The sequence below is a fragment of the Pinus tabuliformis genome, chromosome 4_1 (assembly GCF_031772625.1).
Source record: "Pinus tabuliformis cultivar Carrire ecotype Pingquan chromosome 4_1, CPIR1, whole genome shotgun sequence".
Classification (NCBI taxonomy): domain Eukaryota; kingdom Viridiplantae; phylum Streptophyta; class Pinopsida; order Pinales; family Pinaceae; genus Pinus; species Pinus tabuliformis.
The window spans coordinates 574,204,844-574,217,804 of record NC_142303.1 but is presented as its reverse complement, the minus strand read 5'-3'; the positions used below and the strand labels follow the sequence as shown (position 1 = coordinate 574,217,804).

Below are 12,961 nucleotides of genomic sequence, written 5' to 3'. Positions count from 1 at the left end.
TTTGAACTTTTGTCCGTTTTATTCTTCTTCTTTCCTTTCTTCTTCCCACCGGATTTTGATTTGGCTGTAGATGACTCTACAACATGAATATCGGCGGAAATCTCTGCAGAAGAATCTCCTGTTGGGGAATCAGGCAAGGTTATAATGGGAGAAGAATTCTTGGAAGACTTCTTCTTACTTTTAGTGTTAACCGTGCCAATCATACCATCGGCGGCATGAGATCCCGAAGGAGCTACAACGATTTAATTTTGCTTGGGAAGATCGGGGATTTTTTCGTGTAACGTACTTGACTGAGTATAGACCAAGTCAAGGTACTGTGCTTGAGCAATGACTTGCTCCTCAGTAACAACTCCGGCTTTAGCAACATCTTCAGTGATCTTTGGCAACAAAGATTTTACAAACCACTCAGCCAAGATTTGATCCGGAATAAATACCTTCACTAAACGACGTCGACGTCTCCACTCATGAATATGATCTGAAATGTAAGTGGATGTCGATTGTTTTAGCGAAGTTAACAATTCCGTGCCATTGTCATATCGGACTGGCAATTGAAAATGAGTCAAAAACGAGGTAGCTAACTAACTAAAATTATAAAAAGTGCCTCGCGGTAACTCAATGTACCACTTGACCGCGAGACCAATTAGAGTGCGCTGGAAAATTCTAAGACAGATTGAATCATCTGTAATGGAGTTCGACGCACACCAGAGGTGGTAAGTCAACACATGGTTCGACAGGTCCTCTCCTGATTTACCTTCGAACTTGGGAATGTCACTGGGCAACTTATTCGGCATTGGCGGCCAAAACGGAAGATAATTAATGGGATCGTTCGTTAGACGCGACAAGTCAGGTAAGTCTAAAGTTGCGATAAATGGTAACTGCCGATTAGGATCCCTAAAACTCTAGGTCATGAGACCAGCCCCAGAAGGAGGATATCCAGGATAACTAGGAATGGGAATGGTGTTCGAGATATTGTATCCTCCCGGAAAACCAGGATTAACCGGACCGTACTGGGGTTGTTGAGGTTGTTGATAAGTGTACCCAGGGTACGGTTGATACTGATAAACTGGCTGCTGCACAGCAGGACCGAATTGGTACTGTCCCTGGTACGGTTGATAGGTGAATTGTGGTTGACTTGTGACAACCGTACTTAAACCAGGTTGTCCTACAGGCATCTGAACCGAAGTTTGAATCGTAGATCCAGACGGTGGTAAAGATGTTTGAGGAGTAGATACAGGAACAGTAGAAACCGGAGCTGTCGATACTCCAAAAGTAGGTGGGGTAGATTGAACGGATGTTGCGGCAGTTGTAATAGTCGTTTGAGGCGGAGTACGAGGTGTACTAGGCCCAGGCTGAGAAACTACCGAAGGTACAAAAGTTTGAATGTTAGACTGGACTGGTTGATAGGGTGTACCAGAAACTAAGGGTTGTCCAGTTTGAGATGACAACTGTACACTTGGCTACAACACCTGTTGGGTTTGCGATGGATCCCACACTATATTCATTCCGGGGTACTGACCCATAACTGGGTGAGAATACTGAGGACCATAACTGGGTTGAGGGTAGGATTGATAATTGAAAGGTACTTTTCCCGTTCCTTGAACAAACGTTTGACCTTGGGGTGGTTGGAAACCTTGGTTCGAGTATTGACCTTGGGGTTGATACCCTTGAGGCACATACTGATACTGGGGTTGACCTTGAGGTATAAATTGATACTGGGGTTGACCTTGGGGTACATATTGAGTCTGGGGTTGACCTTGAGGAACGTACTGTCCCATAGGTATGTACTGTCCTTGAGGTTGCCCCCCAGATGCAAATTGTGTACCTTGAGGTTGCCCCCAGGCATTAATTGAGGCTGCCCCCCAGGCGGTAACTGGCCACCTTGAGGTTGAGGATTGGGAATAGAACCTGACATCATAAGAATGTCTTCTACGCTCAATGGCTTAGTACCATTGCTTCCAGTTAATAACCCTTGATCAATGGGTTGAGGAGATGCTCCCGAAAAAGTACCAGAAAGTGACTGATACCCGGAGGGAACAGAAGGACCGCCGTACAAAAAATATTCGGGTGATTGAGTAAACATAGATGACTGTCCTGCCATATTGACAGGAGTATAAAAACCTCTAGGTGTTGGGTGATAAGGAGCACGAGGTGGTGAAAAACTTAACCCTGAGTTTTCTAGAAAATTAGTCAAAGAAAGATACCAAGAACTACTCCTAGGTGGACTGTAAAAAATTGATTCACGCTCCCTTAGTTCAATAACAGGTTGATTTTCAGGGATAGGGATGCCTACTTCTTCTTCCGGAGCAAGTTCTTCAATAGCAATAAGTCCAGAAGGAAGATCTTGGGTGATTACTCTTTCTACCCTAGGTGAACCAGGACCACTAGAAGTTGGAGGAACAAACCCCGATGTCAGAGTAGCAGCAAATTCACTTTCAGGCTCGAATATTTCAGGTTCCTCACCTATATCACTAGTAGATGAAAAGCTACCAGCAATTTCGGAAACAGACACTGACTGTGGATTATAATCTGCTACTAACGGTTGAAAATCAGGATGTACTATCAAAGAAGATTCTCCTTCCTCCGGTGACCCAACTCTACTGTCTCTAGGAGTTACGAGGACTTTTAAGCCTTCAAGCTGGCTTGGTACTTCCTCAGGAGGTTGGCCCTGAAGTCTACGGGACTTCCTCAGTAACTCAGCCACGTTTACAAACTCAAGAGACTGGCCCCGAAGTCTACGGGACTGCCTTGGTAATTCAGCCACAGTTAAAATCTTTAAACTACTTCACACGCAAACAAAGTAAAATCTCAATGAAAAGCACCTAAAGTCTCTAAAGAACCAAACAAATTTGAATCACACGCCTAAAGAATCTAGGAGATCAAACACACACAAACAGTAACTTTCCGGACTGAAAACACTAGTTGGTGATGAAATCCAACATCGCAGAGTTCAATACAGAAATGGCGGTTGGAACAGTTACCCCGGCAACCTGCTTAATGAATATACTGGCACAAGTTCCTCCACTTAACCGTCTCGAGTGAAGAGAACCCCCCAGAAAATCCAAGTGAGTCTAGCCGACGTCTGCTCCAGGTACAGTGGGATCATCCCACCACTGTCACCTCAGGAAGAGTCCTAAAGAATATGGCCACTAAGGTTACCAACTGAGACAAATACACCTGGGGGAACAGTCTACGATCCGATACGCACGCAAGGGAAGAGTAGCAAGCTCAATCCCCTTGAAGGCTCCTTGACATAATCCAAGGTTTACCAACAAGTGACCCCAGGCTCCTCGACAATGGTTAATCTGAGGTTTACCGTTTTTAATACGTGAATATCTGGCGTCGTTCCCAATGAGGAAGGATTGATTCCCACACTGGTTCGGACATGATCTCGTGCTTCTCCTTTAAGAGGAGCTTTCCCAGAGCATAAATGTAACAATTGGATTTCTTCCCTACCACAAGATACAACTACTTGTTTGTTTTTACTGTCTTGGAGAGTTAATTACTCTCCTACTCCAAGACACTAGCCTAAGCTAAGTTGGTGTATCAGAGCCCTAGAAATAAAAATGTTACTAGGTGAATTTTACTTTAAGCGTTAATTTTAGTGGTTTTTGTTTAAGTCCAAAGGTGCGGAGATGAAACTCGTGGTATGAAGACTCGACTCAAAATCACTAAAAATGCACCTAAGATGATCTAAACAATCTTTTTCTCTTCGATGAACTTCTAAACTAAGAAAGAGTTTGAGAATGCAAATACTTTGTAAACACAAATCTTTCTCAATTAAACAAATTAAAAGAAGAGCTTTTCCTTTCCAAAGCACTCAAAATGAGACAACTAGTTATTTCACAAAAATTTCCCTTTTCGTTTCAAAGCACTCAATCACTACAAAAACAAACTTTTTGTTTTCTAAAGAGATTTTTATATTTTTATAAAACACTCAAAACTAATGAAAATGACTAACTTTGAGATCTACAAACTATAAAAACCTATTTGAAGTCAAAGCCTACTAAAAGTCACTTTTATGGATGTTTTACATAGCTAGATGTAAGCTAAGGACTAATTTATGCAGAATCAAAAATCAGTCCAGAACAACCAATTTTGTTTTCTTTTTGAAAATGGAAATCCAAACTTTTAAATACAAGCTTTTCGAAGTTTTGTAAAGAGAAAACTCAAAGCGGATTCCTCAAACAAGGGGAGATTTCATAAATGGTCAGACTCATAAGAAGGCTGGTAGACACTAAGGTGATCTGAAGTCCCTACAACTTCTAAGCTCAGAGCCACTACACAACCAAAATGAAAAACAAACCCAACAAGCAAAACTCCTAGGAATTTCACCTAAAACCCTAACACTAACGAAATCAATCCAAGGAAAGCTTCTGACAAGTTATATGCAGGTCTGGGCAGTGGATAAAAATTTTTAAACACAAACTAAGCTGACTAACAGAGGAAATCTTAGGGTTTTCAAAATTTTGACAGGGTCCGCAGGCCCACAGTTGGCACAGGTGCGGTCCCGCTCTGTGCTAAAAGCCAAGCTGCGGGTAAGTACACACTGTGTCAAACGGCTAGGGTGCGGTCCTCTCCCAAAGCTATGAAAAATGAAAAATAACCCTGGATCTACAAACTCTACCCAATTTTACACATAACAAGCCAAAAACAGAAACAAAAATAGAGTTTCTCAGGTCAAAGTAAAAACAAGGAAAACAATCAAGTCCCCAGCGGAGTCGCCATTTTGTCACACAGAATAAGTCGATCTTGCGAACAAGATAGACCTTCCTAGAATCCAAAGAAGACCTAATGACAAGCAAACCAACTAGACACTATCTTTCTCTAAATATGCTTTGATAAACAATAGCAAACAAGTGTTTTTAGGGCCTACCTTAGGTCCAACGCAAGCTTGTGGATGCCTTCGCTCCTTTGATCCAAATGAGCTCCTTTTCGTGAATCTGCAAACACAAACAAGGCAAACAAATTAAATAGCACCTGAAAAGCCAATTGCATAAAACATATTTAAGATGAAAGTCAAGGAGTCCATGAAACAAATAACATAAGATACTTGTTGAGAAAAATGAGTTTGATTGTATTAATTCAAAAGAAGAAGAACTTTACAACCTTTGCCTTGATGCTGTACAAGCTCCTCCCAGGGTCCAGCAAGAAGTCTCCTCTACTTTGACAAGTTTCACTCACTCCCCAATGAATCCAAAAAGATGTGTGATCTCTCCTCTTAAGCTCAACTAGGAAGTCTTGATTTCACCAGCATTTACCCTCAAAAATGTTCAGCTTCTAACCTCTCCAGCAACCAGCCCAATGCCTGTATTTATAGTGCAATGGAGGGAGGTTACTAGGTCCTCCTTCAAAGGGATAAAGCCCTCCTTCAAAGGGATAGCTCCTCTCATCAAGGGATTAGCTCCTTCTCTTTTGGGATGCATGAACCACCTCAGAGCGAACAATCCACATCAAAATTCCTTCTAGAAACCTCTAGAATTAACCCAAAGTGAGTTTTTTAAGATAAAACTTGCGCCTTTTGACTTTCACAGGGGTCCGCACTTACATTGTTAGGGACAGAGCGGGCAGGTCCGCAGTTTTTGTACACAGAAGGTGCGGGACCGCAGGTGACCATGAGAGAAAGTGCGGAACCCGAGTTACATTGATTTTTAATGTCTTTCTCTCATTTCCAAAGCTTGATTTGAAGAGCTGAGGTCTGAGACTTGCTTAGGAGGACAGTACAAGTGATGATAGACCCATACTGACTGCAAATAATCATGGTGACGATATTTTTGTGTAACAGGTCCGAAGAACAAAGGTGAAAGAGATGGGAGCGAGACCTTTTTAGGATGCTTATGATGCAGAGAGGGTACAGAGAGAGTTGCAGATTACCTTTTATGATTTTGGAGGACCAAAAGCTCGTCAGTGGGTAGGATTGATCTAGGAGGCTCTAGAGAAACACACAAGACAAATATGGCTCAAAAATCAAAGTGCTCAGATTATGCTCAAACCAAAACCGAAGCATAGATCTTGTTTTCCTGATCATGCAGGTGCAAACGGTTTGTCAATCCAAGACCGGATGATGAAGTTATCACGAAAAGAAGGTTGCTTTGTTCCTTAAGAAAATGAGGCATTTTCCTTTAAAAATTGTTTTTTCTCATAAAAATGGACTTAAAGCCTTTATAAGGAAAATCACAATCAGATGCAGGCGAGGATCGATATCGGTGCTATACAGGTAATGATCGGCAATATCAACGCTTGCAAATCGACAATGGAGTGTCGAATCAGAAGATTGAGTCAGCGAAACCTAAAGGCCGAGGACTAGGACCCCTGGATATTAGTGAATGCAATTAGTGATCATCGATATCGATGATCAGAATGATCGACATCGGCGATCGAAATGATCGACATCGGCGATCAATGTTGGAAGATGCCAAAGGAAGGACTCCGAGCCACAGCAATCGACGATCTGTGATCCTGACTTGCGATACAAAGTGAACCCGATCGATTCATAGGTCCGATTTTATAAAATTTGAAATCCAAACTTTCGGATTTTTCAATGTTTTTCAGTGTTTTTCGGGTTTTTGTATTATCGCTTTAAAACAATAAAAAGGCTATTTTTTAAAGGGTGTTGCGCTCATCAATTGTTCTATACAAACAACTTCTATTCTTAAGCAACAAACCTCTGATTTTGAAGCATCCTTGTCCCAAACGTGTTATAAAACATGATGGGTGATAGAGAGCTGAGGCCGAAGGAGGAAGAGAGAGCCTGCATGCCAGAGAGTGCCCGAGAGCCCGAGAGCCTGTGCTAGAGTGCCAAGAGTATGGATGCAGAGAGCTGAGAGTAGCGAAAGACTGCGTAACGGAGGATGAGAGCACTATAACAGAGAGCCCGAGAGATTACGTGGAAAGGCTGTATGGAGAGAGGCCTGAGACTCTGAATACGTAGAGAAGCATGAAGTCAGAGTAGCACTTCAAATCCACAGAGCCGCAGAGCTACAGAGAAGCATGGAAGCTAGAGGGCGCTTGAAGTTCTGACAAATTGTAGAGCTGCAGTGACATAAGCTAGAGTGCTACAGAGCCAAATAGCCAACGAGCTGCGAGAAAGTCTAGAGCAGTTATTCTTTTATGATCGATTCTTCTTTTTGGATTAATTATGTTTCTTTTGATCAATTCTTCTTCTTTTTGGATCGATTCTTCTTCGTGTGTGGTTGATTCATTTTATGATCAATTCTCTTTCATTGATTCCTCTTTGATCGATTCTCCTTACAATCGATGTTTAAGTAAGTTTCAGCACTTTAACAGTCTGATTCAGATGTCGACATTCTTGTTTGGGCAGCCATCTTCTTTCATCGATGCCTTGAGATTGATGGTGTGAGCAGCTCAGCAGTGAGACATGCACTTCCTCAGATGGCCCGTGGTGTGAGGTATATGGTTATTGTCCATGTACTTCTTCTTTTACATTATGCTGCATGGATCCTTGATTGATATTGATGTAGGATCTTCTTTATTACATGTTGTCATGATTCCTAACTCTTCATGTTATGCAGAATCTTCTACATGATGTACTTGCTGTGATAACTCTTTATGTTATGCTTTGAGATCCCTTGTTGTATGTTGCTGGGATACTCTTGTTGTTATCATGCATGTGTTTTGCTTTGACATTCCTTTTGTGCCATGTTGGCGGGATGCTCACCATGCATCTTTTTGTGTCATACTGATAGGAGTTTGATTGAGAATTCTGGTTGTGGAATATCTCTTAGAGCCACTCCTGCATGAGGGCGTTTTTCCTTATATGATTTAGACATCATCTCTTGTGTACATCACTTTTATTGACAGCACATAATGCAGCGACCTACACCATCTTGAAACCAGGGCCTAGAGAAGTAGTCCCTCCTGGACGAACTCCGTTATCAACGCTTATGTTTTCATGTGCTGATGATTGTTATGTTCATCTTCTTTTCCACATGTCGCTGTATTTGTTAATGTTCTTTTGAAATACAATTTTAACAGATCATGATAATAAAAGGTCTTGGAAGGGTCCTTCTTCACACCCAGACCTGGATCATCAATATAATGACTATTATTCTTGATGACTTGCCTTGCATGGACGGTGATGAATTACAGTGAGGTAAGCCTGCAACCCATCGGGTCTTCGGCGAAGACACTGCTATTCTCACAGCGGGTGCAGTTCTCTCATTTTCATTTGAGCACATTGCAACCTCCACAAGAAAATTTGTCTGGAGTAATCGCATTTTGAGGGTGGTATCTGAAATGGCTAGAGCGGTTGGCCCTCAAGGGCTGATGGGTGCCCAGACTGTCGATCTTATGAGTGAAATTCTTCTGTTGACCTTGACACTATGGAATGCATTCATATGCAAAAGATTGCGCTACTCTTGGAGTGCTCGTCTGTGTGTGGGGCCATCAACGATGATGCCACAGAGGATGAGATTACGAGAATTAGAAGGTTTAGCCGTTCCGTGGGGCTTCTGTATCAGATAGTGGATGACGAGAATCTAATCTCAATTATATATTAGGTGTCAAAATCGTCTTTCTAAGCGTCCCAATTCAGTTTCAGTTAAGTCTAGTTTAAGTCGTGTTTAACTTCAGTCATTTGGTTTCCAATGTAATCTTATTTAAGTTATTTGTAATATTGAGAAGAGTAAGCACAGAAAGTCTTTTGCTCCACATTTTGTTCTCTTCAATTTATGTCATGGTATCAGATCTCAAGTTGTGTAAGACTCATAGAGAGAAACAGAGAGGAGAAATGTTTGCATAAGACTCTGTGAGAGAGCAGTAAAGTGAGTGAAGAAAAAGAGTAAGACTCTTTGAGAGAGCAACAAAAGTGAGTGAAGAGAAAGCGTAAATTTCTTTGAGAAAGAAGCCAAAATTTGAAAAAGACTATGAAAAAATAGCAAAACAAAATTGAAGAAATTTTTTTTGAGAGATTAACGCTTTCCATGCCTTAAAACCAGTGCCTTAGTAACTCCACTAACATTGAGCAGTCAAAGGAACAAATGCGTTAATCGAGGTTTCCTTGCACTAATTTTCAATTGGCACAGGTTAGTTGAGCATGAACAATGCACTAGAGCACTAACGCTACCCTTCAAAATCGATAGAAGAGTTAGAACACGGTTTTTCCTCATTCCACAAAGTGCTACTACTAGTGATATTAAAAAAAATGAATGTTCATGATGCACGAAGCTGAAAAAGTCAAGGGATTGCGATTCGCTGGAAAAGTCAAGGTAATGGCGGCTGTGTTATAGCTTTCCAGCAATACTAACCACCAAATAGGAAACGGGGACTTCTTTTTTATTTAAAAAAAAGAGTGGTTTAGAGAGTTATTTTTTATGAAGAGGCATGAGATTCTTCCAAACAAAAAAGGTTTACGTGATTACTTAAAAGGGCTTTGAGCGTATTATTTTAAAAGTTCTCATGTATTTGGTTTTTAAAGGGCTTCCACAGGTGAATATTTTGTTGCTTATATAATGTGGTGGTATTGTTAAAGGAGCCATGGATTTTTTTAAGAAAATATATATATTGAAGTTTATTTTAAAAAGGGATATAATTTTTATTAAGGCTTATTTAAAAGAGATTTTTTTAAGTCTTGAAAAGGAAATTAAAGAGAAAAGAAGGAGTATTGTTCCAACCGGTTTTGGACAATTTTTATTTATTTATGAAAGCTAAGTTGTGTAGCAGAGGAGTGTGTCACTATGTTTGAAGTTTGATTTCTTTGTTGAGTCACATTTTGTCAGCGATCAAATGGGAAAAGCCAAGAGGCTAAGAAAGTGAAAATGAGAACAAGAGATGTTTGAGATAGTTTTAGATCAGGAAGTGAAGAGACAAAATGATTCCTTTTCGTTTTATTGCATAAAAGAATATGTCGATGACAGCATTCTTCCTGTGATTTAAGAATCCAAGACAGCCAAGGATGCTTGGGATACTCTTGAGAGATGTTTTGGTGCGAGGGGGAGCATTGAAATTGAAGATGGAGGTGGATTTACATCAATAGATCTACATCGAGATGAAAGGATTGTTGAATCCCACTATGCGCAGTCACACGTGGATGATGTTTGTGAAGAAGTCACAGAAGAAAGAGAGAAGGAGCACATAGATGCTCACAAACCCCACTGTGCACAATCACAAGTGGACAAAAATTTGGTGATTCCAATGACACATCTTGTTGATTACAATATGATGATTCTAGTAATGGATTTTGCTGATGAGAATTCAATGAATCCAGCAACAAAGCTTGTTGATGAAGGTTTGGTGAATCAAGCAATAGAGCTTGCCGATGACAATCAAACTTCCATTGTAGCAGTCGATACTATGGTGAATCCAGTAATCAATATTGCTGATGTAAATTTTGATGAAGAATTACTGGCTAATGGTGATTTTTTGTAGGTGATGCAACAGAAACATCATATTGACATGATGTTATTTGGTGAGATAGTTTAAGGCAACCTATTTGCAATAGCATAGGTTAGTACAAAAATAGAGGAAGAGGCAAAGAAGGAAGTCCACGAAGAGAAAACAGAGATAAAGGCAGAAGCAGAGTCGGAAGTGCAACAACTAGAAGTACAAAAGGAAAAAGCTCTCATTACAAAGTGGAAAGAACAGAACTAGTGTGGTTTTGCAGATGTTTATTAAACTTACTATTGATTTTTAGTGTCCAGGTACACATAATGATTTTGAAGAACAGTTAAATTTTCTTGAAGCATGGCTTGCAACACCATGTCTAGATGAAGTCTGCATAGACGCTGCAAAAATGATCCTTGAAGAGAGCTTGGATGATGAACAAATTAATGAAATTTTTAGGTATTGGAGTCCTGAAGAAATATTATTTTATTATAATCTTATGTTGCAGCAGATTGATGATGAAAAGAACACTACAAAAGATAATATGTGGCAACAGCCCACATACAAGTCAGTTTTTTAAGAAGTCCAGGGTATGCTTAGCGAGCCTAGAAGAATGGAAGACCTGCATGAGCGAATGAAGAAAGTGAGGTTTGAAGGATACAACAAAGATAAAAAGTTGAAACAATTTAGAGGTTATAGGATCTAGAAAAAGAGAAGAATAAAAGTTGAAGTCAATTTTTAAATTGTAAACCTAGCTGAGACAAAGACGAGCAGGTATATTAATTGAATTTCTTATGTGGTTGTAATTAAGGGGGAGTGTTGGAGAATCTAATCCCAACCACATGTTAGGTGTCAAAATCGTCCCTCCAAGTGTCCCAGTTCAGTTTCAGCTAAGTCCAGCTTAAGTCGAGTTTAACTCCAGTCATTTATGATTGATCTTTCCAATGTAATCTTATTTAAGTGATTTGTAATATTGAGAGGAGTAAGCAGAGAAATTCCTTTGCTCCACATTTTTTTATCTTCAATTTATGTCAATACATGATCTCACAAATTCGTCCGAGGAATTAGGAAAGAGTGTAGGAAGGTATTTCGTTAGTGATATGGCCACTTATTCCAAGCTCATCGGTTTGGAGAAAACAAAGGAGTTAACCATTGAATTGTTGAAGAGCTAATGACAAGTTATCTTGCTTTGATCCAAGAAAATTTGCACCTTTGTTGGGTTTTGCAGATTACGTTGCACTTACACATAAGTGAAAAAACCTAGTAAAATTGTTGTAGTGTATGATGTTGTGCTTTGTATTACACGTGTTTCTGCTATCTGTTGTACCTGTATTGTTGCTTTTACATTTGATATGTCTTCAAAAATAATATCATTAAGGCGAGAGGCTCATTCAAATCATATCGTTGAGCCGAGAGGCTTATTGTAGAGCCTAGTATGATGTGTAACTCTATCTGTTACTTTTACATTTGCTATGTCTTCACAAATCATTCTACAACCCAGTATGATGTGTAATTCTACAGCCCAATATGATGTGTAACTCCGTTCGTCCCTCATCAAAGTTGAAATTTTGTTCATGTCCGGAAAAATAAAAATAAAAAGTAACTATACAAAACATTTAAATAATGCTGGCTCATAAATAAATTTGCACATGAGGAAATTGGAACCCTCTCTACTCATGTTAGATTCATATTTAAGATGGATCTATGCTTGTAGTTATAAGTTTGGATCTCCTTCAATCATGTGAATGAACAATCAAGTGGTTCCATTTTGGACCAACGTGTAGATTTATATCAGTTTACAACTATTATTTCAGAGTATTTATAGTGTAGTATGGATGTGTAACTAGGTCAGTTTTTCATAGTACAGTTTCGAGATAAAATTGAATTACCATTTCACAATAGTTCTAGTGTGAGTGCATTGAAAAAGTGAAATATGGATACAATCTTTTGTAAGAGAGTTCGAGGAACAACACATATGGAAATATTGGATATGATTAGATGGATCATTTCTAACATTTTGTTCGAACTTGGGAATGTTCCAGGGAGGTTTCGTAGCCATGGTTGGTAAGTTTCGATCATGATGTTGAATATAATTAACAAGCCAGCTCAAATTAGGTAAATTTAAGCTAGCCATGATTGAGAGAAATGACCAAGTAACAACATTTCTAATAGGTGCTCCTGTATTACCTCATAAACGGGGACCCACATTATTGCCAATTTTAGTGTAGGCATTTCCTCTATTGTTGCGTCCCTAATTAGGACCAATGTTTCTGCTAGTTTTTACACCAGCCATTTTTGTGGTTTGGCATTCAAAGGTTTCAAAAGTAGAGGAATAATTGGATGACTCAAAGGAGCTATAGTCTGAAAGTAGACTAGGGCATGGGGGCTTCCCTGGGGTAGCAATACCATACCATGTGGGTTCATATTGGGGGATATATATTGAGGAAAAAATGGCATAATATATTGAGGGATATATAGGTGATAATGGGTTTTTACATTGGCGGCTATAAAAAATGGAGCTCAAATTAAATTAAAAAATATAAAAGGGTATAAAAAGTGTTAATGAAAAAATGGATACCTACAATATCTAGTAGAAGTAGGGGTTTTTAAATTGGGAACGTGT

At 39.6% G+C, this 12,961-nt stretch overlaps 1 pseudogene; it reads left to right on the top strand.

Moving 5' to 3' along the window:
* LOC149177210 (geranylgeranyl pyrophosphate synthase 7, chloroplastic-like) overlaps positions 1-11,592 on the top strand; it is a 43,999-nt pseudogene extending 32,407 nt beyond the window's left edge.
* The last annotated feature ends 1,369 nt before the right edge of the window (positions 11,593-12,961 follow it).